This window comes from Alligator mississippiensis, chromosome 2 (genome assembly GCF_030867095.1).
Source record: "Alligator mississippiensis isolate rAllMis1 chromosome 2, rAllMis1, whole genome shotgun sequence".
Classification (NCBI taxonomy): Eukaryota; Metazoa; Chordata; order Crocodylia; family Alligatoridae; genus Alligator; species Alligator mississippiensis.
Genome location: NC_081825.1, coordinates 99781295 through 99806726, shown reverse-complemented (window position 1 = coordinate 99806726; position 25432 = coordinate 99781295).

The window sequence follows — 25432 nt, the reverse complement described above, 5'->3', positions numbered from 1 at the left end:
TAGTAAAACCATCTGAGTTATTTCTACATCACAGCTTTTTCCTTTACTGTCATCAGCAGAACTGCACCAGTGGTGAAGTACATCTCTGAAGCTCACTAACACAGATGCAGCTAGACAAATGCCATTCTGCCTTTTCAAGCCACATCTTCCCTCATACCATGGAAGGTCAATCACTCAGGCTCATACCTGCCATTGTAAAAGAAGCTGTTAAAATTTGATTTAACTGGATTTAGCTATTTTGTAGGCCTTTGTGAGTCGGCAGTAATCTGATCCAGTTTCAGATCCAGCTGCTTTGCATGGCCGCAATCCGATCTGGAGCTCCAGACCGGATTTCCACCTCGATCCGGCCGAAGCAGCTCCAAAGCTTCGGAGCCACCTCAGAGATCCAGCCATAGGGTATAATGGGGAATCAATGAAATTATCTATAACTTTGTTGTTTTCTGTCTGTTTTGTTTGTTTTGTTTTGTTTTTTGTTTGTTTTGTTGTTTTTTGTCTGATTTGGATGAAATTTTCAGGGTGGTAGACTCTGCTGAGAGTATGAAACCTGGCACGTTTCAAGAAGCTATATCAGTGGTATGGATAAATAGAGGATTTCATTCTTTAGTCTTCACCATGGTCAGTTAAGCACCACATCTTCTTCTATCCCTTTTTTATTGATAGGGAACAAAAGGCAGCAAGATAGTTGGATGTATACATTTGTTCAAGCTGTTACTCCTTACGGCTAACTGAAGAAGAAAAGCCTCTCTTGATTTTCATGACACACAGTGGGATCATCTACACAAGATGCTAACTGCGCAGTAGTCTAATAATACTATGCAATAGCGCATCACAGCATGGACAGAGGTAATATACCACTGCACAGTATTTTTAGGTTACTGAGCAGTAGCATCACTAAAAAGGCATTCGCTGGTGCTACTGCACAGTAATTCCAGTTATTGCATATTTATTTAGTACTTGATTATACAAGTACTAAATTATATTCTCAGTAATCACTGCATATTAATGAATGTGTAGACACACCCAGTAGGTCACAGAGCTGGATTTCACTACAGGCTGACCTGTACAGTGCTGCAAAATGGGCTGCATTTGATTCAGATTTGGATTCGACCCAAATTGAGGACAGTGATTCGATTTGTTGCTTTGGATCACTGTCCCAATTCAATTCAGCCAAATCCAAATCTGAAGATTCGATGCCGATTCAGAGAATCAGAGATTCAGCCAGACACACCTTTAAATGTTTTTTCTACATACCTCAAGGTACCAGATGAGTCTCGTGAATGCTGCAATGCTGGGGCGGATGGAGTGCCAGGAGTGGGGAGGGGCGGGAACGTGTGCTTGGTGGTGGACCCAGGAGGTGGATCAGAAGTACTTCTGGTCCACTACTGGGTCCACTGCTGAGTGTGCTGGGGACCCCCCCTGCACTCCTGTGGGATGCTCTATATGCCCCAGCCTCCCAGCATTCACGAGTTGCCTGGTACCTTGAGGTGTATAGAAAAAACATTTAAAGCTGTGTCTATGTCTGAATCATTAACTCTCTCTGAATTGATTCAGAGAGTTCCAATTTGATTCGGAGAGATTAATGGGTCTCCTGATTCAATTCGGATTCAGAGATTCAGCTGCTGAATCGGGTCAAATCTCCACCAAATTGAATCAGTGACTGAAGTTTCGCACAACCCTACTGCTCAGCTATACCATATGCCATAAGGAATGCCCTTCTGCCATTAAACTTCCCCATTAACTCAGTATATCCTCACATCAGCCAATATAAAATGTTGCCAAATCTCACCTGGATAATGCTAGAGTCTCTAAGAATGTGCAGAACATTCCCCTGGATTATATTTCTACATGGAGATCATTTCCAGGGCAGCAGTGAGACACTCATGAACCGAGAATGTGTAATGACAAAAATGTATTATTCAATTTCTTTTTACAAATCTGCTTGGTTTTATAACACAGACTAAGACGCTGTACAAAGGACTCCCAGAGTTGAAATACAGTCAAGCAACAGGCAACATACACAACTTCAATCTGTCAAAGGAAAAAAACCTGACACACAGAGCACACTGTAGAACTGATAAACTTACATTTTCAAAGTGGCACATTCAAGCTGGACAAATAATAAAAGTTACTGCCTTATTTTTTTTCCAGAAATAATAATGAATATTATCAAACTTTTTCAGAGAATTTGTGCATGAAAATAATGCAATCAATAGAGAATGTAGTTAAGAATTAATTGAACGATCTCTCAGGGTTATTCAGCCAGATCTCAGCTTGTACACTCTGCGGAATTTATAAAACACACCCATCCAACCTGCTTGCAAACCCTGTCTCGGTGCAGGAAAATGGTTATTTGTGAATGCAAAAATAAGGATGCAGTAGCCTGTGACCTGTTATTTGTGACTCCAGTTTCCTCGTTCACATTTGGCATTTCTTTACTATCTAGATCTAGGTTTATACAATCTGCTAACTCTATCCACCCCTGTAAATTTCATCTGGAAAAACTAGTTCACATACCATATCCATTGTATTCATATGTCCTGTAGTTGCAAATTATGCAGACCTGGTAATTGTGAAAGCAGACACTGGCAGTTAGAGATACAGTTTGCTGGCATGCATGTTCAAATGTCCCCCTATGCATGTAAGCGTGGAATTGTAAACACAACTTAGATGCTTATAATTTATCTTTAAGACATTGGCTGATAATCTTTAAATTGAAAGAATCTCTCATTTTCAAAACATCAGCCCTATTTTCTTTCCAGAAATCAATGTCTGTTTTAGAAAGAAAAATATATTTTCCATGCATTAACCTTGTTTTCAGAGTATAACTCTTCTTTCAGAAATGCATCTCATGGGGGAAGAAGAATTCTCTCACACCTTCCTCTCATCTCTCTGGGATACTCAGCACCGAGACATGCAAGAAAGCCTAACCATGGAAACTGTCTGTGTAAACAGCATAACAAATTTTACAGTAGAGATCTGAATACATAGGAGGCTAGATATAAAATTAAGTTTGGGTATTTTTGCCTATTGCCTGTTGAAGTTGTGACCAAGTGCCTCATGAAAAGGAACACATTTTGTTGTTGTTGCTGCTGTCTTCATATCAAAGATACATTATCCTTTTCCCAGCCCAGCAAAGCAGCCATAAAATAGACTGCATTCTCTGAAAAGCTTTGAGAAAAGGGGGAGGGAGGAGCAGGGGAAAGAAAAAGAAAAAGATTAACCCCTATTTTGAACCCCTTCCCTCCAATACAAAAAAAAAGGAAACAAAGCAAAGCAAATAACTTTTCACATTAAAATATCTATTTATTCTCAGTAGTAAAGAAAGACCTATTGAAAGGTTAGTAAACAGTGTAAAGTAGAGTTAAGAGACAGCAGATCCAATTTTTATGCCAGACAGAGTGTACCCAATATTAATTATCTGTTAAATTCCATTTAGAGTATCTGGATGCAAGCCACATAAAGCTCGAGTTCAAAGGTTTGACCTGATGCTCATTCATGCAACAGCATGGATGGATGGTATATGTACATATCGGGGGGGCGCCTAGGGTAACATGTAGATGAGCCCCATGGAGTCATGGACAACTCCCCACATAAAACAGTGATTCAAACCACAAAATGAAAATTCACATGGAACTCCAACAAAACAAAAAGCACACTGGACTTCGACAGCTTGGGTCTTTGTTAGAGGATGGTGTTTAACTGGATCCACATGTAAGGAATTATAAATCACCAGGTCTCCAATAGTTCACCCACTGTAATCATAGGAGTAATCAGACTGAACAGAAATGGAAGTGGTTCACTATGGTATTGCTTCTTGGAAGCCCTGTTCACATCTGAGTACATAAAAACTATTATGCTGTTGTTCTGGGTATTCCTTGTCAATGACATATAGAAACTCAGAGGTTAGAGATCTATCCCTTTAACCCTGGCGTGAGCAAGATGCAAAGCTTACTGGCATGACTCCTGTTAACCTCTAGGGACCTACTAACTGTCATTGTTGCTGGAATGTTGTAAATTCCATCTATTTTCATTTTTTATTTTATGTTTTGTAATCATTCCCTGTTTCAGTTTTGAACATGTTTTTAAATCATTGCCAATTCCTATTTTTAAAATATATTGACAAACGGGATGTTGATGACTGTCCATTAAACTGAGCATGTAGTAGGCCACGCACTGCTCTCTGTTATGCTGAAATGAGTCATTGGTATTATTCCAGATGTATTCCTATAAAAATCTAAACAAAGCACAGCCCAAAGGTATACTTTTAATTTGGGGACTTAGTCATAACACAACGGGCTTGATTTTTCAGATGCTCAGAGCACATGTACCTCCAGGTGAAACCTACAGAACCTGTTAGTATTTAGTACCTCTGCAAATCAGATCTTAAAAAAGCACTCAAAAAAAAAAAAAAGCCACAAGCCATCCACTTTGAACAATTTGACTGTAGAGTTAGAATAAATTCTTATACTTAAGCTTTAACTGCTGGTAGAAGGTTTCCTACCAGCAGCATGGTTTTATGTCATGTGTTGAATAGGATGCATGGAATACAGATCTTATTAAATAATATCAGAAAGTAATTTCTAAGATACTGGGGGTGGCAGTCAGAAAAACTAGTCCTGAGCACAAACAAGCATGTATCACAAATCCTTCCTTAAAATTCACATGATGAGGATTAATCTGGAATATCGCTGCTTTTTGAGTTCCAAGAACTATTACTTGCATATTGGTTTTTTTGTTGGTCCCTACAAGAAAATAGACTCAGGGAAGAGATTCCAGATACTTACCCAGCCAAACTTTCAGTGCAGTGAAAGGGAAAGAAGATCACTCAAACACTCAAGGACAAATCTCATGAAGCTGATGTGTGACAGGAAATTGTACAGGAAGCTAATTCACAGAGATCAAAATGAGGGTGGTATGTTCCCAGGACCCAGGGCAAGTCAGAAATTTGGCAGCTAAATTTTGTACATATGGTAATTTGAACCGAGTAGCTACAGGAAGGAGGGGAAAGAACTGGCTGAAATGTAGTTCTTACTGCAGGAAAGAAAAATCAATGAGGAAACACAAATTTCAGTGTCATTATAAATAAGAGATAAGCCATATAGCCAAGGCATCCTTCAAATAAAAACAAGGTTATTTTACAGTAATAGGGTCAGAAAGATTATGCTTGGGAATAAAGCTCAGACAACCTCTGGATTTCACTTGCTGGTCATTTAATGTGCAGGACTGTGTTGGCCCGCATGAGTCCTCATCGCTCTTGTCCACTGAATGCATATTTCCCCTTGCCATTGAACTTAAAAAATATGACATGCTTAGAGCACGTAAATGAAACATGTTATGGAAGCCCCTGAATGGGTGGCATCTTCAAAGAAACTTGTACAGATTCAGCTTTAATTGAACATAAAATCCTACCTCTGTAAACCTGAAAAAGGTGTGCTGGAAACCAAGAATGTATTTCTCTTCACTGCCCCCGCATCATATTTTGAATGACACAGAGGGATTTGAAAAGTCTGTCAGTAGTGCAGGCTACTGCTGATGGCTCCCATAATTGCTATATCTGATGCTGAGCAACTAGGATATTCAATGAAAAGTGGATCAATAGCATGATATATGGGAAAAGCCAAGTAGACCAAGCACAGGAGAGCACGAAGAATTCATTCTAGTTTTGACACTGACTCTCTGAGATTACTCGTAAAGTAAGACTCTCAGAAGCTAAAGGTATAAAACCATTTTTTTCAGTTTATATTTACAGTTAGAGGATAAAAACAGGTCCTCTTTCACTCTGTCAACCAACTGCAGATAACAGTAGCTAAATCACAATCTCTTGGAATGTCTTTCCCTATCTATTGTTCATAAGCACTGAATATACAGAATAACAGCTAAAGTTAAAGCCAGATTCAGAAGTCATTTGAATTCATATCTATTCCATCCTTTGAAAGCTGGAGGGGGTGTTAATCTTATATCAGATTATTTTTGTTAAATAGAAAACAAAGATTGTCCTGGGTTTCCGAGGAGAGAATCCCAGCAGCTCTACAGAAAACCTGGAAAGCAATGGGGCAACGAATAGGAAGAATGTAAGTGAGGTTCCCACACAACTACAGACTTTCCCAGAGGGGCATTGTATATTCTAAGCCAAATTCTGTGCAAAGTCACATGAGCAGGACCCCTGTTGATCTCTGTAGAACTGCAGCTGCGTGAGAATAGAATTTGGCACCTTGTTTGCATCACTGAATATTTTGGTCATAGCAGGTCCAAACAACAGAAGATCAATTCTAAAAGACAAATGACATCTGTGTAATAATAATCATAAGCAGCAAGGCACAAAAATATCTTACAAAATCATTTAAGCTCCTAAAAGGTATTAAAAGTAACGCATGCACTATGGTTCAAGAGTCAGAAAAACAAGAAGAGAAATTGCTGAAATGTGAAATAAAAGAAAGACAAAAAATATAGTCTGGGCATTAGGCTTGTGTGAAGCTTCAGTTCCTGATTTGATTCAGTGGAGATTCGGCCCAATTCAGTGGCCGAATCTCCAATTCCGAATCGAATCAGGAGAATCTTTAATCTCGCTGAATCAAATCGGAACCCTCCAAATTGATTTGGAAAGATTCGATGATTTGGACATAGACACAGCTTTAAGTGTTTTTCTACATATCTCAAGGTACCAGGCAGCTTGTGAATGCTGCAGTGGTGGGGCAGATGGAGCGCCCCACAGGAGCATGTGGGGCTCCCTAGCACACTCACAGCAGACACGGAAGTGGACCAGAAGCAGTGGAACAGCCCCAGTTGGCAGGGAGATGTGGGTCAGCCTATCAGCCTGGGGCTGCTCCAGCCCAGATCAATATGCTGTGGAGGAGCCAGCTGGCACAAGGGTGCTTCAGTGTGGGACTAGCCAGCAGGCAGCCCGTGCACTGAAGCAGCCTCATGTCCCAGCCAGCCCCATCAGCACCTACATGTGTGTTGCTGTGGAGTAAAAAACTCTGCTGCAGGATAGTATTATATTTACAAGTACTAACCTACAGTGGAGTTAATTACTTTACTCCTTCCTAAGAGCACTGTGTGTGTAGATGCTGAGATGTTTACTGCAGAACTAATTAGGCAACTCTGCAGTAAATGCTTCATGGGCAGCATCTACACATGCAGTGCTATTAGGATGGAGTAAACTAATTAACTCTGCCATAGGATGGTACTTCTAAATACAAGTATTATCCTGTAGCAGAGTTTTTTACTCAGCAGCAAAGCACATGGAGACACTGACAGGGTTGGCTGGGGCACAAGTGTGCATCAGTGGAGGGGCCACCTGCCAGCTAGCCCCTCACTGAAGCACACTTGTGCCCCAGCCAGTCTCTCTGCAACATGTTGAGCCAGACTGGAGCAGCCTCAGGCTGGCAGATTGACCCCCTGGACCTCCTACCAGCTGAGGATGCTCTGACCCAGCTCAACATGCTGTGGTCCATAAGCAACACATATGGCACTGGTGCCCCCCGAGAGCAAGCACTCTCAGCTTAGGTGACAGGTGGGGGAGGCAGGTGGAGCACTGGTGCCCTCCCCCCCAAGATGTGCCTCTGGCACTTTCAGGCACGCTGCTGCCACTGTGGTCCCAGGCACATATTCAAACATGGTGCCCAAGAGCAGTAAACTCCAGTGCAATATGCACCAGAGTTTATTGCTGTGCATTAATTGCACATATAAATGGGTTCAACCCTATGGGTTCAGTAGAGTGAGTGGAATCAGTGAATGGAAATACCATATTTACTTAACTATAAGTTGACCCTGATTACAGGATGACCCCATGAATAATTAGATTAGATACATGGAAAACTTACACATTTGTTATAATTTTTCAGATATAGAGTCTAATTGTTGAAGGTTTGCTTTGAATTTATCCCCCTCTCATTGTTATAGCAGCACGCTTGACACCTGCTTCCCCTCAACTTCTTTCCCCTGCAGGCCTTTCACCCCTCTCCTTACTGTCAGACTCTGCTCTCCCTGAGCACATAGAAGTGAGGGGTAAATTTGAAAACATTGACCTTGAAATAAATATAGCTGTAGTAATTTGCATATAGTACACATAGACTGATTTCACCCCAAATTGATGCATTTTACCTTTTTTGAGACTACTGCAAATTTTAACACAGGTACTCCATAAACACACTTTCAAGAAACACTTTGGCTCCCACTTATATATAGTACAAACTGGCCACATCTACATGAGATGCTGACTGCACAGTAACTCACTGCTACTGTGGACTAGCGTCACGTGGCATGAAGCATGACGTGACACCACTGCACAGTAGTAAGAGCTACTGCACAGTAGTAATGAGCTACTGTGCAGTCAGTGTCACTGAAAAGTCGTGTGGGGATGCTACTTCACAGTAACGTCAATTCCTGTGCAGTCATTTAGTACTTGTGTATGCAAATACTAAATGACTGTGCAGTAACAACTGTGTCTCATGTAGACGTGGCCACAATGCATGATATTAGTCCATGATCTACCATATAGTTCACTGGGCTGGGCCCCACTGGAGTCAGAGATTCAAGCCATAGTGACCCCCACAGCTCAGCACTGCTCAGTATGTATATTTACTCCAGATACCTTCTGCAAAGGATTCATGTGCTAAGGCTCCACTCATGCCTGAAACTTTGTCATGATTTTTGAGATCCTCCAAAAATGTATATGCAAATAAGGCACAAGGCAACCTGGTCCAGCTTCACATCATGGAGGGCAGGGGCCACTCTAATCATGTGACAGGCTGAAAGAAGAGGGGTCCTGGGAGAACTACTTAGGGCTCTGGTTGGTGATTTTTCCCACGTATTTAAAACTGGTGAAGAAACAGAAATCACTGGAAATGGGAAAGAAAAGGTGCATCTTAGCTGTGTGAGTGAAGTGGAAGTCAAAATTTATGCAATGTAGTGGCTTGCCATGACTTGAAAAGAAGTCAGCACTGAAGAGGACTGAGTACAATGGGAACTACTACATACTTTATTCAGATGGGCTGTATTAGCCTATCCACAGCATGGGCCACATAGATTCATAGATTCATAGATGTTAGGGTCGGAAGGGACCTCAATAGATCATCGAGTCCGACCCCCTGCATAAGCAGGAAAGAGTGCTGGGTCTAGATGACCCCAGCTAGATACTCATCTAACCTCCTCTTGAAGACCCCCAGGGTAGGGGAGAGCACCACCTCCCTTGGGAGCCCGTTCCAGACCTTGGCCACTCGAACTGTGAAGAAGTTCTTCCTAATGTCCAATCTAAATCTGCTCTCTGCTAGCTTGTGGCCATTGTTTCTTGTAACCCCTGGGGGCGCCTTGGTGAATAAATACTCACCAATTCCCTTCTGTGCCCCCGTGATGAACTTATAGGCAGCCACAAGGTCGCCTCTCAACCTTCTCTTGCGGAGGCTGAAAAGGTCCAGTTTCTCTAGTCTCTCCTCGTAGGGCTTGGTCTGCAGGCCCTTAACCATATGAGTGGCCCTTCTCTGGACCCTCTCCAGGTTATCCGCATCCTTCTTGAAGTGTGGCGCCCAGAATTGCACGCAGTACTCCAACTGCGGTCTGACCAGCGCCCGATAGAGGGGAAGTATCACCTCCTTGGACCTATTCGTTATGCATCTGCTGATGCACGATAAAGTGCCATTGGCTTTTTTGATGGCTTTGTCACACTGCCGACTCATGTTCATCTTGGAGTCCACGAGGACTCCAAGATCCCTTTCCAACTCTGTGCCACCCAGCAGGTCATTCCCTAGGCTGTAGGTGTGCCGGACATTTTTCCTCCCTAGGTGCAGCACTTTGCATTTCTCCTTGTTGAACTGCATCCTGTTGTTTTCTGCCCACTTGTCCAACCTAACCAGGTCTGCCTGCAGCTGTTCCCTGCCCTCCAGCGTGTCCACATCTCCCCATAGCTTTGTGTCATCTGCAAACTTGGACAGAGTACATTTCACTCCCTCGTCCAAGTCACTGATGAAGACATTAAAGAGTATCGGTCCAAGGACCGAGCCCTGCGGGACCCCACTGCCCACACCCTTCCAGGTCGAGACCGACCCATCCACCACGACTCTCTGGGTGCGACCCTCTAGCCAATTCGCCACCCACCGGACTGTGTAGTCATCCAGGTCACAGCCTCTTTATTTGTTCACCAGTATGGGGTGGGATACCGTATCAAAGGCCTTCCTGAAGTCTAAGTATATGACATCCACCCCTCCTCCTGTGTCCAGGCGTTTCATAACCTGGTCATAGAAAAAGACTAGATTGGTCAGGCACGATCTGCCTGCCACAAACCCGTGCTGGTTTCCCCTCAGCATAAATTGTCCTGCCGGGCTCTCACAAATGTGAGCCTTGATAATTTTTTCAAAGACTTTGCCAAGGATGGAAGTGAGACTGACTGGTCTATAGTTGCCCGGGTCCTCCTTCCTCCCCTTTTTGAAAATGGGGACCACGTTGGCCCTTTTCCAGTCCTCCGGGACCTGGCCCGTGCGCCACGAGTGTTCAAATATTCCCGCCAGTGGCTCTGCAATGATGTCGGCCAGTGCCTTCAGCACCCTCGGATGGAGCTCATCCGGGCCTGCCGACTTAAAGGCATCCAGTTCTTCCAAGTGACTCTGCACCATCTCAGGGTCTACTCATGGAAGTCTGGCGCCTTGCTGCTGTCTCTCTACAACCCCAGTGAGAGACTTGTCATGTCCCTCACTTAGGAACATTGAGGCAAAGAACTCGTTGAGGAGTTCAGCCTTGTCCCCCCTGTCCGTCACCAATTGTTTCTGCCCATTTAGCAGGGGTCCTATTCCTCCCTGGGCCTTCCTTTTACTCCCTATATATCTAAAAAACAATTTCTTGTTGTCTTTTACTTGGGTTGCCATCTTCAGCTCCATGGTAGCTTTGGCCCATCTAACTGCCTCCCTACAAGCACGAGCAGAGGAGGTATATTCGTCTTTGGTGATCTCTCCCTGTTTCCACTTTTTATGTGCTCCCCTTTTGGCCCTTAGGCTGTCCTGGATTTCTCTGGTCAGCCAGGGAAGCCTCCTGGCCCCTTTCCCTCTTTTGCCTCGCTCGAGGATTGTCTTGCTTTGTGCCCGAAGGATCGTTTCCTTAAGGCACAGCCACCCTTCTTGGGCTCCCATCCCTTCAAAACTCCTACTCTGCAGTGCGTCCTTGACTAATCGCCTGAGTTCATTGAGATCAGTTTTCCTAAAGTCTAGCACTTTCACCCTACTAGTTACCTTACCCACTCGACGTCTTATGTTGAATTCTATTATTAGGTGATCACTGTCCCCCAGATGGCTACCGATCTGGAGGTCCTCTACCATGTCATCCCCCGTTGCCAATACTAGATCCAGTATGGCATTCCCTCTAGTGGGACTGTGTACCTCCTGTGTCAGGTGGAGGTCCTGTACACAGGTTAGAAACCTGCGTGAGCGGTGGGACTTTGCTGTCTGTGACTCCCAGCAGATGTCCAGGTAGTTTAGGTCCCCCATGACTACCGCCTCTTTAGCTTTTATGGTCTCCGAGAGTTGCCTCAGGAGCCCCGAATCTCTTTCTTCCCCTTGATGTGGGGGTCTGTAGCAGACCCCCTACCACCACATGTTTTATAGTCATGCTCAGCGTTGGCTGCATTTAATCAATTTCATAGTTGGTTTCCGTTACAAAGTGTGTGCTGCTTTTGGCAGCAGTTTAATAGTAGACAATGTATTTCATGAGGTTTTCCTGTATGCCAGCGTGAGATGAGGGGCTTTTCCCTCATACTGATTGGGGGAAAAAACCTCATCTTGTATTTGAGTAAATGCAGTAAAATATCGTTGGCTTAAAAAAAAAATCTTCCCCAGATTGATATATCAGATCCATCTTAAAAAACTCAATGACAGTATCACATCTTTAGGAATACCAGAAAATGGTAATACAAAACATATTTTGTGCAGATGTTGCCTGTAACTATACCAGTAAACCACTATAACTCTATTAACATCTCCCTGATCTCAAGTACAATTACTCTCAAAAAGTCTTCATGACACTGTTGTTTCAAGACGAATGTATGTGCAAACACATCTAATTCCTGCTTTATCGAGTTTTACTGGTATTTCCTGAAAGAGACATCAATTCCTACTTCCCAATAGGTTTTCTCATGCAAGCTAAATGAAACAACATATTGAATACTTGTGACCAGACAAGTGCCCAGTTGCAATATTTCATCTTTGGGCAAGTTAATGAAATTGCATTTTTGGATGCATTATGGCATTTCCCAATACTATAAAAAGTCCTCCTTTTTATTACTTAGTATTTATTACTTAGTATTAAACATTTATATGGAGTCAATTCAAGACAGCCACAAGGAGAAAAGATAAATTTCAGCTGAAAGTTTAGAAATATAAACATAACTCATAACTTTCTGTATCACAAATACCGAGCTAAACTTACAAGTAACACCAAAAACAGAAAATCTAAACTAAATCAGGATTGGTTGGACATTTAAATATAACTAAAACCAACCATCAGGATGAGTTGAAACCATTAATGTATAAGTCTCCAAGAACTTTATCATACAAAGAACTAAGGCCCACTTGGGAGACAATGAACACTCTCAACTCAGACTGGTTCTGAAAGCAGCTAGTCATGTGAATAATACTGCAGCTTTCAGGGTCAAGGTGGTACCAGGGTCAAAGATAATTACCTTCAGAAATAGAGGCAGTTGTGATGAAATCAGAGCAGTAGTAGTAAAACATTGCTTTGTTCATAGATTTCAAAAAACAAAATTGTGGGGTAAGACCTGCTTAGACATTTTCACTAGAAATTAATTTCTCATTGAAAGTGAAAAATCTCACAAAAAATATTGCAACCAAAGTGTTTTTCAACCAAAAACTTATTTTTCAAAAACATTTCCTGTTTTTCAGAACATCTCATTTCAATGTTCCATTTTGAAATAACTTTAAAATGTTATAAGTAATATTTATAGGTGTATAGTACAGATGGGCTGAAGGTGTAAAATTCAGATCCAGATCTGAATTTCAAATAGACCAAAGTTTGTAAGTGTTTACGCTTGAAATTTTATGTCAGTCCATTAAAAACAAAAGGCCAGGTTTTCAAAGGTAGTTCAGCAGCAAAAGATGCTCTTACCCTCTAACCCCTTCACTTAACCCATGACCCCATCACATATTAGCTCTTGATCCCCATCACATCCACTTTCACCCCCATCTTTACTCTTCTTCTTAACCATCCCCTTACTTCTGAATTTATCCATTCACAATACAAACATGCTTTGGTCTCTGGTACTTAAAAGAAAATAACAACAGCAACCACAAAACACCCTTGACTCCACTTGTTATTTAAAGTACTGCCCCCATATCATTTCACCCTTTCATCTCTACGACTAAGTTCTCTAGGCATTACTATAAAGCAAATAACTAATAAGTGAGTATGTAGTGGGATTTTCAAAACTGTTTAGGCATGATTGATACTCTGGGGCTTAGCCTGCTTAGGTGATTCTGAAAATCCCATTACGGTTCTATCTGCATCTTTAGATGCCTACCTATCTCTGAAAATCTGATTCACATTGGGGATGTCTATACATGTGTTTTAATGTGCATTAAAGCATCACAAAAATACAATGCACTTTTGCAAATGTGCATTAAAATAGGCTAACGTGCCTTTTTCTAGTACCTCACTATAGAGGTACTAAATTTAATGTGCATTAGCAAAAGTGCATTAATGAACATGTAAACACACCCAGTGACCAAGCTGTAAAATATCTTTGATCCAGGTATGGATTCTGAATTAATTTCCCAAAGATCAGTTCTTGATTATTTCATTCAGGATCATCTTTGATCAAGAAGAACAATTATTATTGGTATAATTTTTACAGTAGGGTAATTAATATACCTATACAACAGCTTAATTTCTTTTGTGAGCAGCTAACCATATGCAGCATATGCATACCAGTACAATATGCAACATCTCTCACCTTCCCCTTTAAGGAATATGCAAAAGATGAAGTGGAAGAAAAAACCTAAAATAATGTAAAATAAGAAAAGTTACCCTCATAGTACTTCTGCTGTGGCTACACCAAACAACAATAGAAATCCATTAGGAAGTATGTCCTTGCTCAATTTTTAGAATGCAGAAAGATGGACTTATAACTGAAGTGAACCAAACCACCAAGATCCCGAGCATGCCATTTCTGCCTAAAAGTATTTCAGTCTATATAACCAAAGACACTGTGTTTTGTTCATAGACTGCAAGCATTACTCAACAGGGACTTTTCATTACACTGATCACAGTGGAATGGGATGAACAACAAAGGCTAGAACAATGTGGGAAATAGTGAAAAACCGTGACTGAATAGATAGATGCTGTCCCACCAGATGTTCATAATTCTGCATGCATCCACCCAGGACGCCTTTGAAATGTTAAAATTTCAGCATGTGGAATAAAACCACACAGTTGTTTACATAGCTTAGTGTACAATGATATATCTTGCACTTGCCTTGCAGCTCTAGTATTGGAACCCTAGGATAATTCTAGCAATATGTACAGGTGATTTTTATTTTATTTGCTACACGCAGCAAAATCAGCCACATAACTTTACAACTCAAGACTCAAATGCTTTTGCCTTAAAACTGTACAATGCCAGGGGTGTAGAATTTTAATAGTGAATACAGCTCAATAAAATCAATAATGTACCTCAAGTGACCTATTATATTTTACATATGACTGGCATATTTTTCTTCACCAAATGGAAAAGATAAATTCAATGTTTACAGGTACTCTGCATATTTTTTGGAATATGGAGACACTGGTAGTGTAAGAGTGATGTTGTAGCCATGTCTTAGTGGTAACTGACACATGCAATAGTTTATTATTTAGGAGCACAGGATACAAGGGGCCTATGAGCCATTAGCAGAAAACTATTTGTTATAAAAATTCACAGTATCATCTACTCTGACTCCCGCCCCCATACCAGAGCCCCAAAGCAGCCCCTACAAACAAGAAACAAACAAAGCACCTACAATGTGCCACAGGTAAAGAGTTGGGAAGATAAGAGTGTCATGTATGTACTGCCACTGCTGCTGTTAGATTTACCTATGTTCATATGACCTTAGGAAGAAGACCTCACCCTGTACTACAGAGGAAAGCAAACAACTTTCTTTCTCCTTTATTTGTATTACTTTACTACCTAGGAGCCATAGTTATGGATCAAGACCTTCTTTTACAAGCTGTGGGAGTGTGCCTCTCACATCCCCGAAGAGCCCCAAATGGGGACCGGCAAGAAGGGAGTTGCTGGACCCCAAGAGAACAACAATGGGCCCAGCAAGGGCTATAGAAGTTGCTTACTGGCCAGCAAGCATCTCAGCAGCACCAGAGAGAGCAATGAGCAGAGCCCAGAGAGCCTCTGGCATGCTTTAAAAACATGTGCTGGATGCATGTGGGGAGGCTGTGGAATAAACTCCCTTCAGTGCTGGTGCTGTCACCTTCTCTGGAAATTTTCAAAAGGAGATTGGACAGTCACTTCGCTGGGGTCATTTGACCCCAGTTGTCTTTTCCTGCCTAGTGCAGGTGGATGGACCCGATGATCTACAAGGTCCCTTCCAGCCCCTAACAATCTATGAATCTATGAAATAGATGAGGCATCCACCTGCTTCTAGTTTGGCCGGAAGTAAGGAGCAAGCTTCAAAAGAGAACCAGCAATTAGCAGCAGACAAACAGGCTGGAGAAGACCAGCACAGGCAGCACTGCCTGCATGCTGGGGAAGACTGGCATGAAGACAGGCAAGCCGGTGAAGACTGGCACTGTCAGTCCTGCTTGCATGCCAATGGAGTCTGGTCCAGGGGCAGGCTAGCCAGTGAGGACCAACAATGGTAGTCACACCTGCCTGCCGGAGACAATCAACAACAGCCCAAGAACCAACACAAAGGAAGTGGCTGGCCAAGAGGACCAAATTTCTCGGGTGAAAACTGTCTACCCCCGAGAGAGGATAGATGGAGAGCAGTGTAAGTCCAGTCATTTAGAGAAGTGACCAGCAGGAGGGGCACTGGAGCAAAGACCCAGACTAAAGATCTTCCAGAAAGGAGTCAATGACAAAGAGTAGAAAACCTGAACATAGAAACATCTAACCATGAGTCCATCAATAATATGATTCTTTCCTAAATTGTCTTAAAACCAACTGCATTAATTGATTGATTATAGTAATTGACATTGAATGTGTATAATGAGACTTGAGCTCATTATGGAGTAATGCCTGGTTGGTGACAGGACGGGGTAAAAAGGGAGGTAGGAGCCCCAAGGAAACAGTCATCTATCTTGCCTGAAGATTCCAACCTGTGAGAAGCCTCCCGCTCCAAGTAAATTAAATTCAAGTTGTGGCAGGCAAGAACAGAGGTACACCAGCCAGGCGCAGACATTTGTCGCAGGGCACTAAGGTGTGCCTGCTCCTTAAGGGCAGAAACTGTCTAGAGAGAGGGCCCTAGGAGCCAGGCAGAACACCCACAGGTGCAGGTTGCTGTGGCAGCAGGCTAATGAGGGAATTAACTGGCACCTGTACCCAGTCAGTTGACTGGAAGAAGGCAGGGCCCTGGGCACATATAAACCCCAGGGCTGGGACTAGAGAGGGAGTTGTCTGACAGCAGCCAAGGGGGAAGGAGCGCTCATAGAGGAAGCTACTTGGAGATGCTTAACTGCCCATTCTGCTTCTGGTAGGATTAAGAAGCTATAGAAGCTCATAAGTGCTGGTGAGGAGGAGGCCAATTAGATTGAGAGAGAAGCTTGCCTTCTTAAAAGGGATAGATGATGGATCCTATGTTATAGTTGTGTTGTAGCCCAGGGGCTTGTGTTTTCTGTTGTTATTTAAACTGGTGGACTGGGATAAAGGTATTGGGGAGGAGGAGGCCTCATTGGGGCACACTACAGTGTGGAGACCACAGTGCCAAAGGGCACAGCAACAAGGGCTGCCCCAGTGCCAGAGGGGGCACAGTGACAGGAAGCCTCATCAAAAGGGACAATATTTAATTGCCACCTACGAGACATGGTATGTGGTAAAGGAAGGGTTTTTGAGCCACACATCTAGCCCATAAGGCTTGGGAGTATCATAAGGCACCTCCTGAGTGTGGGACCCAATAAAGGGTCCAACAACCCACAGGGTTTAGAGGAGCCTGTCAGAACTGTGACTGAGCAGCAACTTGAGAATAACCTCCCAATTCATCATTTATATAAGCAAGATGTGGCAAGCAAGATTAGTAGGCACCCATAGGGCAGAGCCAGCACAGTCACGGTGCCCTAAGGACATCGCAGCCATCCCTAGGGAGGCCGTATCGTGACAACATTAAACTAAGTGTTGGCTGTTAATCTAGGCCCCAGAAGGTGAGAACTACATTCCTGCACACCTAATTACATGCGGCCAAGTTAGCACTGTGTACACAAGCACAGAAAAGAAAGATGGTACCAATATGCTTGGGCTAATGAAGGCATTAATGGCACAGAACTATCGTAAGAGCTATGGTATATTCCAAGTAACTTGATACGACTCTTCCAATCAACAGATGCTCACAGAACTGGATTTTCTGCTGCTGAACCATCTACTCCTTCCTCGTCCAGCCACGAAAACACTGAAAGCTAAAATTTTCAGAAGCACTTGCCTAAAGTTATGCTCCTGTCCATCTTTTCAGAGATATTGACTTTGTATAATTCTTGTTGTCATGGCGTGGGGTCCCCAAGGATGGCCATGATGACCCTAGGGTACCGTGGCCATGCCTGCTCCACCCTGCGGGTGCCTTCTAGCCTCATCTGCCATGTTTTGCTGGTTGAAATAATAAGCTGGGAGGCTGCCCACGAGTTCTTATAGTCACAGTCCTGCTGACCCCCACTAGAGCCTACTGATTTTCGATCCTTTGCCAGGTCTCGCTCAAAGTCAGTGCCTCCCGAGACACCCTAAGCCTTATGGGCTAGATGCATAGCTCCAAACCCATCCCTTTACCCCACCCCATGCCTCGCAGATTGTATTTAAACATTGTCTCTTTTGATAAGGCCACAGTCTAGCTTGGCCTCCTGTTGTCACTGGGCCCTTGGCCCCACTAGTGGCATCCTCTGGCACTGGGATCCCTTCACCCCCAGTAGCAGCACCCTCTGGTGATGAGGCTCTACATGGTAGTGTGTCCCAGTGAGGCCTCCTGCTCCTCCCCAATTAACCGCATCCCAGTCCACCTGGTCAAATAACAACATAAATATGAGCCCCTGGGCTATAACATAACAATACCTAAGTTTATCAGGGGTGATCAAGTTTATCAGGGGTGATCTAAGTTTATCAGGGGTGATCACCAGTATCTAGGCGAACGAAGTTTATCAGGGGTGATCACCAGTATCTAGGCGAACGAAGTTTATCGGGGTGATCACCAGTATCTAGGCGAACAAAGTTTATCAGGGGTGATCACCAGTATCTAGGCGAACGTTTGTTCACCAGAGCACCCCAAGGGATGACGAGGACGAATGGTCAGAAACTACTACAAGATCGTTTCAGGCTGGACATAAGGAAGAATTTCTTTACTGTCCGAGCCCCCAAGGTCTGGAACAGCCTGCCGCCGGAGGTTGTTCAAGCGCCTTCATTGAACACCTTCAAGATGAAACTGGATGCTTATCTTGCTGGGATCCTATGACCCCAGCTGACGTCCTGCCCTTTGGGCGGGGGGCTGGACTCGATGATCTGCTGAGGTCCCTTCCAGCCCTAATGTCTATGAAATCTATGAAACCATTGGAGGTCTCACACTTCCTCTTTAAGTAGGCAAGCTTCTCCCTCAGCAATGTGTGCTCTCTAGCCCCAGAAACTTTAGGCGCTGCTACAACCTATTAGTCTTACCAGCAGAAGAATAGCAACCAAGCATCTCTGAGTAGCTTGTCTGCAAGAGCTCCTTCCCCCTAGCTGCTGACAGAGAACTAACACCCTGCCAGTCCCAGCTCTGGGGCTTTCCTGCAAGGTAATTATAAATAGGAGATAACAAAGTCTTTAATAATTTCATTTATTTAAAGACACAGAAGAACTGCATTGCATTCCTGTTCCAGTGTAAATAGAGTACACATATGGACACAAATAATGTAAAAGGTGGGTCAGTGAATCAACTGTGCCAAGGACAGAAAAACATAGAGATAGAAGCTGGGTGCATCTACACGTGTGCCCGGCATTTCCAACCCTACTGCACAGTAGTGGTGGCATCATGGTTTGTGCCTGCCAATGCTATGTCACCATAGCAATGAGCTACATTGCTATAGCTCATTTCTATGGCGATACAGTATCCCATGTAGACACACCTGCTGACTTAGGTACTAGAAGCAGCTGCTTCTCTGTGGGGTAAATTGGTACATGCTGGGCCCTTCTGCTATGGCATCTAATCCAGCTCATTTAAAACTAGCTTAAAGTAGCTCTCTGCTACACTGCAGTTCATACTGTAAATATACCCTAGGTGAGGGCCTGAATGGATCTAGGATTTTGAAAAAGGGGGGTCAGATGGTGTGGTGCATCATCACATATAACACAACATACATTTTTCTCCAGATAAAAAGAAACTAGAAGCTTTACAAATACACTAGAGGCCTAGCACTATATTATTCAGTTTAATATCAAAGCAAGCACAAATAACTTTATTGGAATGTGTATTATTTTGCCATGTCATATATTATGTATAAAAACCACAGCAAACTCAGCAAACAGTAATCAAAAAATGTTGCTTCTCTTGTCCTGTTGTCATTAGAATTAAAAGTATATCTCTTTCTGATTTATAAAACAAAACATATCCTTCTTGAGCATCTTGACAGTGCATCCAATGATTCACTGAAAGTTATTTCCACACCTGGGTTAATGCTTACAAACCTGAGTTAATATTTTTAGACAGAGACAAAAACCAATCTGCAAGGCTGTGAAAAAGGAACTACATTACCAGGAACAGCTAACAGACAGCAGAATTTCAGGAGAAAGGATAAATTAATTAGTGGAATTTTAAGACCATTAGAAAAGGAGAGAAAGATGTTAACACCTACGGAATAAAGTATTAGAAGGAATCATTAGATTATATTGAACCATGAAATCAAGTGACTCCCTCTCTGCTTCCTGAATAGAAATGCTGCTGCCACTGCCCAGCAGTTGGTTTTAAACTTTGGTGCATCACGAGCAGATCTAAGGAGGTAATACTTCCCCTCTATGCAGCACTGGTGAGGCCACAGTTGGAGTACTGCATCCAGTTTTGGGTGACGTGCTTCAAGAGGGATGTGGATAACCTTGAGAGGGTACAGAAGAGGGTTACTCATATGGTTAAGGGCCTGCAGGTAAGATCCTATGAAGAGAGACTGAGGGACCTGAATCTCTTCAGCCTCTGCAAAAGGAGTCTGAGAGGGGATCTTGTGGCCATCTACAAATTCATCAGGGTGGGGAAGAGGGAAGGGGCAGCAAGAAATAGGAGACACTGTTAACCAGGGCGCCCCTTGCAGTTACTAGGTACAATGTCCATAACTGATGGAGAGCAGATTTAAATTAGACGCTAGGAAAAATTTCTTTACGGTGAGGGTTGCCAAAAGCTGGAATGGGCTTCCAAGGGAGGTGGTGCTCTCCCCTACCTTGGAGGTCTTTAAGAGGAGATAGACAAGGACCTAGCAGGGGTCATCTGATCCCAGCACTCTTTCCTTCCCAGGGCAGGGGGTCAGACTCGATGATCTACTAAGGTCCCTTCTGACCCTAAAAATCTATGAAACCTATGAACTGTGTGCACATTTTCAGGTCATTTTTTTTCAAAATGTTTCAAGAAAGAACAAAAGCATTAATAATCCTAGAAATTCCTTCTGATCCAAATATAAAATGAGAAAAAAATACCATAGATTTGCCAAAGATAGATTGTGCCAGATGAGCCCAATTATTAAAATGCTTCATAAATTGAAACATTATGATAAAATTATCTTTTGTAAGCAAAAATCTTTCTGTGCACTGCTCAGTCCAGAAACAAAATTTAAAAGATATTAATATAAACTTGATAAACTGCTGAGCTAATTTATTTATCCAGCTGGTGTCCCAGGCAGAAGTAGACTTACCACAAAATTTGGTAGCCAGAAATCATTTTCCAGCTGTGACTCAGGCATGTGGGCAATCGGTGTTAATAATCAGGTGATCCGCTCCCAACTACAGCATTATCTATTCATTCAGTAGGTGGAATGAGAAGACTAAAGCAAACTTTGCTTCATAAATAGCATCTTGTTTTATGGCACTTGAGAAATAGAAGGGCAAACAAATATTACAAGGAGACATTGTTTTGAATGAAAGAATATTTAAAAGATAGGGAAAAATGAAAGGATTGAGAAAAGTGATAAATTAAGCCATATATGTTTTAGGAGAACAAGGCCTGTTTAGTTCCCCAAAGAATGAAAGATGACTTAGTTTACTTAGTGAGTTTTATACAGGGAAGCTAAGAAAGGCAGAACCCCAGGAAGGCAACAGGATGAAACATACCATGATATTAGAAAGCCAAACACGAAGAACATAAGCTGTCACAGAGCACTGAGGTACCCTGCTCCTAAAGAGGGGAAACTGCTAGGGAGGAAGCCCTAGCAGGGAATAAAGAGCCCAGCTGTTGGTTGCCAGGGCAACCAGAGGAGGTAGCTAACCAGAAGAGGCAGGGCCTGGCTCCCTTATAGACCCTAGGGGCTGGGGCCAGAGGCAGTCCCCTGCCAGCAGCCAAGGAGGAAGGAGCTCTCTCTCATGGAAGAGAGGAGCAGCCTGACTGAAGGTGCAGCATCTGACACGGCTGAGGGATAGAGTATTCCCTGGTAGGCTGGACTGTTGTTATGGCCGGGTGGCTTCCTTTTATGTTATAGCCAAGGGGCTTACGTTTGTGTTGCTGTTTGTCACTGGTGGTTTGGGTGAGGCTACTAGGGGTTGGAGGAGGCCTCATAGGGGACCCACAGCAGTGTGGGGACCTCAGTGCCTGTGAGGGCGCAGCAGTCGGGGTGCACTGACCCCAACCCCACAAAAGGGGACAGGTGAGAAGCCCCAGAGGATGGGGCAGCATTGTGGAGAAGTCCCTGAGAGGGGGCAGCATTGTGGAGAAGGCCCCGAGAGGGGGGCAGCATTACTGAGAAGCTCCAGAGAGGGGGCAGAGTTACTGAGAAGGCCCAGAGAAGAGGGCACATAGTGAGATAGGGCTGTCCACGGCCCTAGCACCAGAGAGGGTGCAGATCAAAAGAGGTAGGGCCCAGAGAGGACAAGGGGCCAGATTATAGTAAGGCTAGGCTATTCCATCAGTGAGGCGTGGGCTGCGGTATAGGGGAGGAACCAGAGCTACAGATAGAGCCCCCTGGCATCGGGGCAGTACAAGGGCAGCCTCCCGCTAATTAACATCAATTAACAGCAAGGCATGGCAGACGAGAAGGCGGGCAGTTGCCCCAGGAACAGGTGTGCGGGCCACATTTAGATCGGCCCAGAGCGGATACCTGTTACATAAGCCCACCACTCATATGATTACAAACTAAGTGGGGTCTGTAACACCTTGGTATTTATTAATACTATATTTGCTAACGCCTTTTAATTATTATCTGAAATTTACCTAAGATTGAACCCACTTGTATAAAAAAAAAAAAAAGAAAAAAGTGTATTTACACAGAAGAGGGAGTTTACTCTCCTATAACCAGCTGCATTATCTACAGACTTCAGTCTGTACCTGCTTTATTTAGAAAATAAAGCCATTTCTATGGATGAAATAATGACCCAGCTCAGGGCCAACAGTGTTGGTGTTTGCACGCATCAGCAGCGTATTGCGCATTAGTTCCAGCTGCTTTAGCACATTCAATGGTGTGAAGTGCCTTAAATGACTTGGGGTGCAGCAAACTAAAATACTTCCAAGGAACACACTTAGTTGGTTACTAGAGGGGTTACATGCTATCTGAGGGAGATGAAGGCTATGGACTAAGGCTAAACACACTTGTAGCCCTACAAAAGTTGACTAAACAGATATGCAAGCCCCCTGTAATATACACAAAATTGGTGGAGGCACTAAAGAAATGTTACTGGATAAAACAGCAACTTTTTTCTGTAGCGCTACAGGATGTAGCACTATGCGTAACATTTATACAGTGCATTGTAATGCTACAAGGGGAGGAAGGGAGAGACAGTGCCAAGGTTGGATGGATTAACCTTGAAAACATGAATAATAACAATGAGGTCAGGTAAGTTTTGTTTCATTTATCTGAATCAAGCTAAGGAAGCAGATTTCATGTAGCCACAAAGATATTTCATTGGTCCAAATGATGACCTCCAAGTCTTTCTTGCTGTTCATGAGTTGTAGGCACATGTAACCAGAATTAGTTGAAGGGTTGATTTTAGTCAGTACTTACTGTACAAGCGATAGGCTGCCTATACACCTGCTCAGGGGGGGAGGGGGGGCATTTTAATTAGAGCAGTTACTGAAAAGCCACTCTAATTACAATGGCTTACCATCACTTGTATTAAGCCCCGGCACATTTAAAAATGGCAGCAGGATGCTTTATCTAAACCTCATTTGGCAAGGGGCTTATACATGGCCACACTGGAGTGTTCTAATTAGAACATGGAGCAGACTCAATTAATCGCGTCCACTCAGATGCATTCTAATTACACACATGCTCATTCACGTTCTAAGCAGCCACAGATTCTGAAGGTTTTATTAATTCTTGCAATCACTGTAAACTGACGTTTCCAAGAAGCATAGCCACATAGTTCATGATAGACTTACATAGTGGCAGGCATCATTTGTTTTCCTTGAACGTCTTGTAAGTGAAGTCAGCTTAGTACAAGCACAAATTAAAGAGCTAACCCAGCCAACACAGTGAAATGAATTCATTGTTCCCACACCAGTCTGTCAGACATACTATACAAAGGCTTCCAGATATTAGAAGGAAAAGCTAAAGTTTGACTACAGTTAAAACTACAGCCCACAGCTGGGAGAATGAATCAAATCTAAAAGAACAAAGGCTGATTCAGAGTCTCACCCCAATTTTCTCCCCTTAGCAAAATATTAATAGGCCCACTTCTGTGGAAGAAAATGCATTAAAATATAACTGGGCCCATGAAACTACTTAATGTAAAACAAATCATTCCCCTGCTCTAAACTTTTGTTCACTTTATAAGGCTCAATTTAACCAAACCTTTATAAATGTTCAGAAAACTTCCCCAGAAGAAGCCAGGTCTGGTAGTGCCAAAATGCTGTGTGAGAAAGGCTGTTCCCACAACATATCCAACTACAACTGGATGCACAAATGCCAGAAATCTTATAAGTAAGCCTGTTCTCATAAGGCTTGCAGCCCAGTTATGTTCATTCAAGAGGTATGGATATATTTTGCAAAAGCATCAAACTCCTGCCCATCTACCTAAATCAAACCTGAATGATGAACTTTTAAAAAGTTCACTTACTACTCACATCCTCTTGTTGGATTCTCTTGAGAAATTATTTTCTAAATATGATAAATTGGGAGAGAAATTCTACATGGAAATCATAACTAAATGACACATTCTTTAATGTTTCCTCATGTTTCATGGGTTTACAACATAAGAAGCAGGCTATATCTGCTGCAATTGGCCAATATCTGTGTCCCATTAAAAACAAAACAATCAATGGAAAGAAGGTTGAAGAGGAGGAGGAAAATTCGAGGAGGAAATGCTCATAGATTTATGTCTTCCTCATTTGTAGTGTATAGGAATTGAAAGATTTCCCTTTAATCACCTTGGGTGCATCTACATGCACAATTAATATAAAGTAATAAACTCTGGAGCACTTTGAGCTGGAATGCACTGCTCCCAAGCACAGTGTCTACACATGCGTCCAGGACAGCAGCACTTTGAGCCCAGGGCAGAGCAGGCCCAGGGGTCAGCCTCAGGCTCCAGGTGGTGGCATTGAGCAGCAGAGGGGCTGGCTAGGGCACAAAAGTACCAAACTTACAGAGCCATGTAGCTAGGTGGCAGGCAGGGGTCTGCCCCCTGCTGCCTGGGCTGACTGAGTGCAATTTCCACCCGCAGTTGCCATTTACATGAGCATTTGATTACTCTTAATTACTCCATTGTAAGATAGTACTGTCCCCAAAAGTACTATCTTATGACAAAGTATACTGCGCCCTAATACCTGAACACGTGTAGACGGTGATGCTTTTCTGCAGTTAATTAGTCAACTCCTCAGTAAAGTGCATGTGTAGATGAATCTCTTGTGACCCATTTTGTGGCACCCACTATGTTCTGTGGTTTAGAAGCAAGCTGCAACAGTGGTGTACATCTCCCTGCTCAACATGCTGGATGTTGTCAATCCCAATTCCTATATAGGCACCCAACTACAATTTATTAATTCCACTCCTGGAGCTAAGGCCCTAACACCTAAAATTTAGACATAGCAACACTTCACCACATCTCAGTCCTTTGGTGAAGCTGGCCTATTTTTTTATTTAGCCTTTAATTCTTATA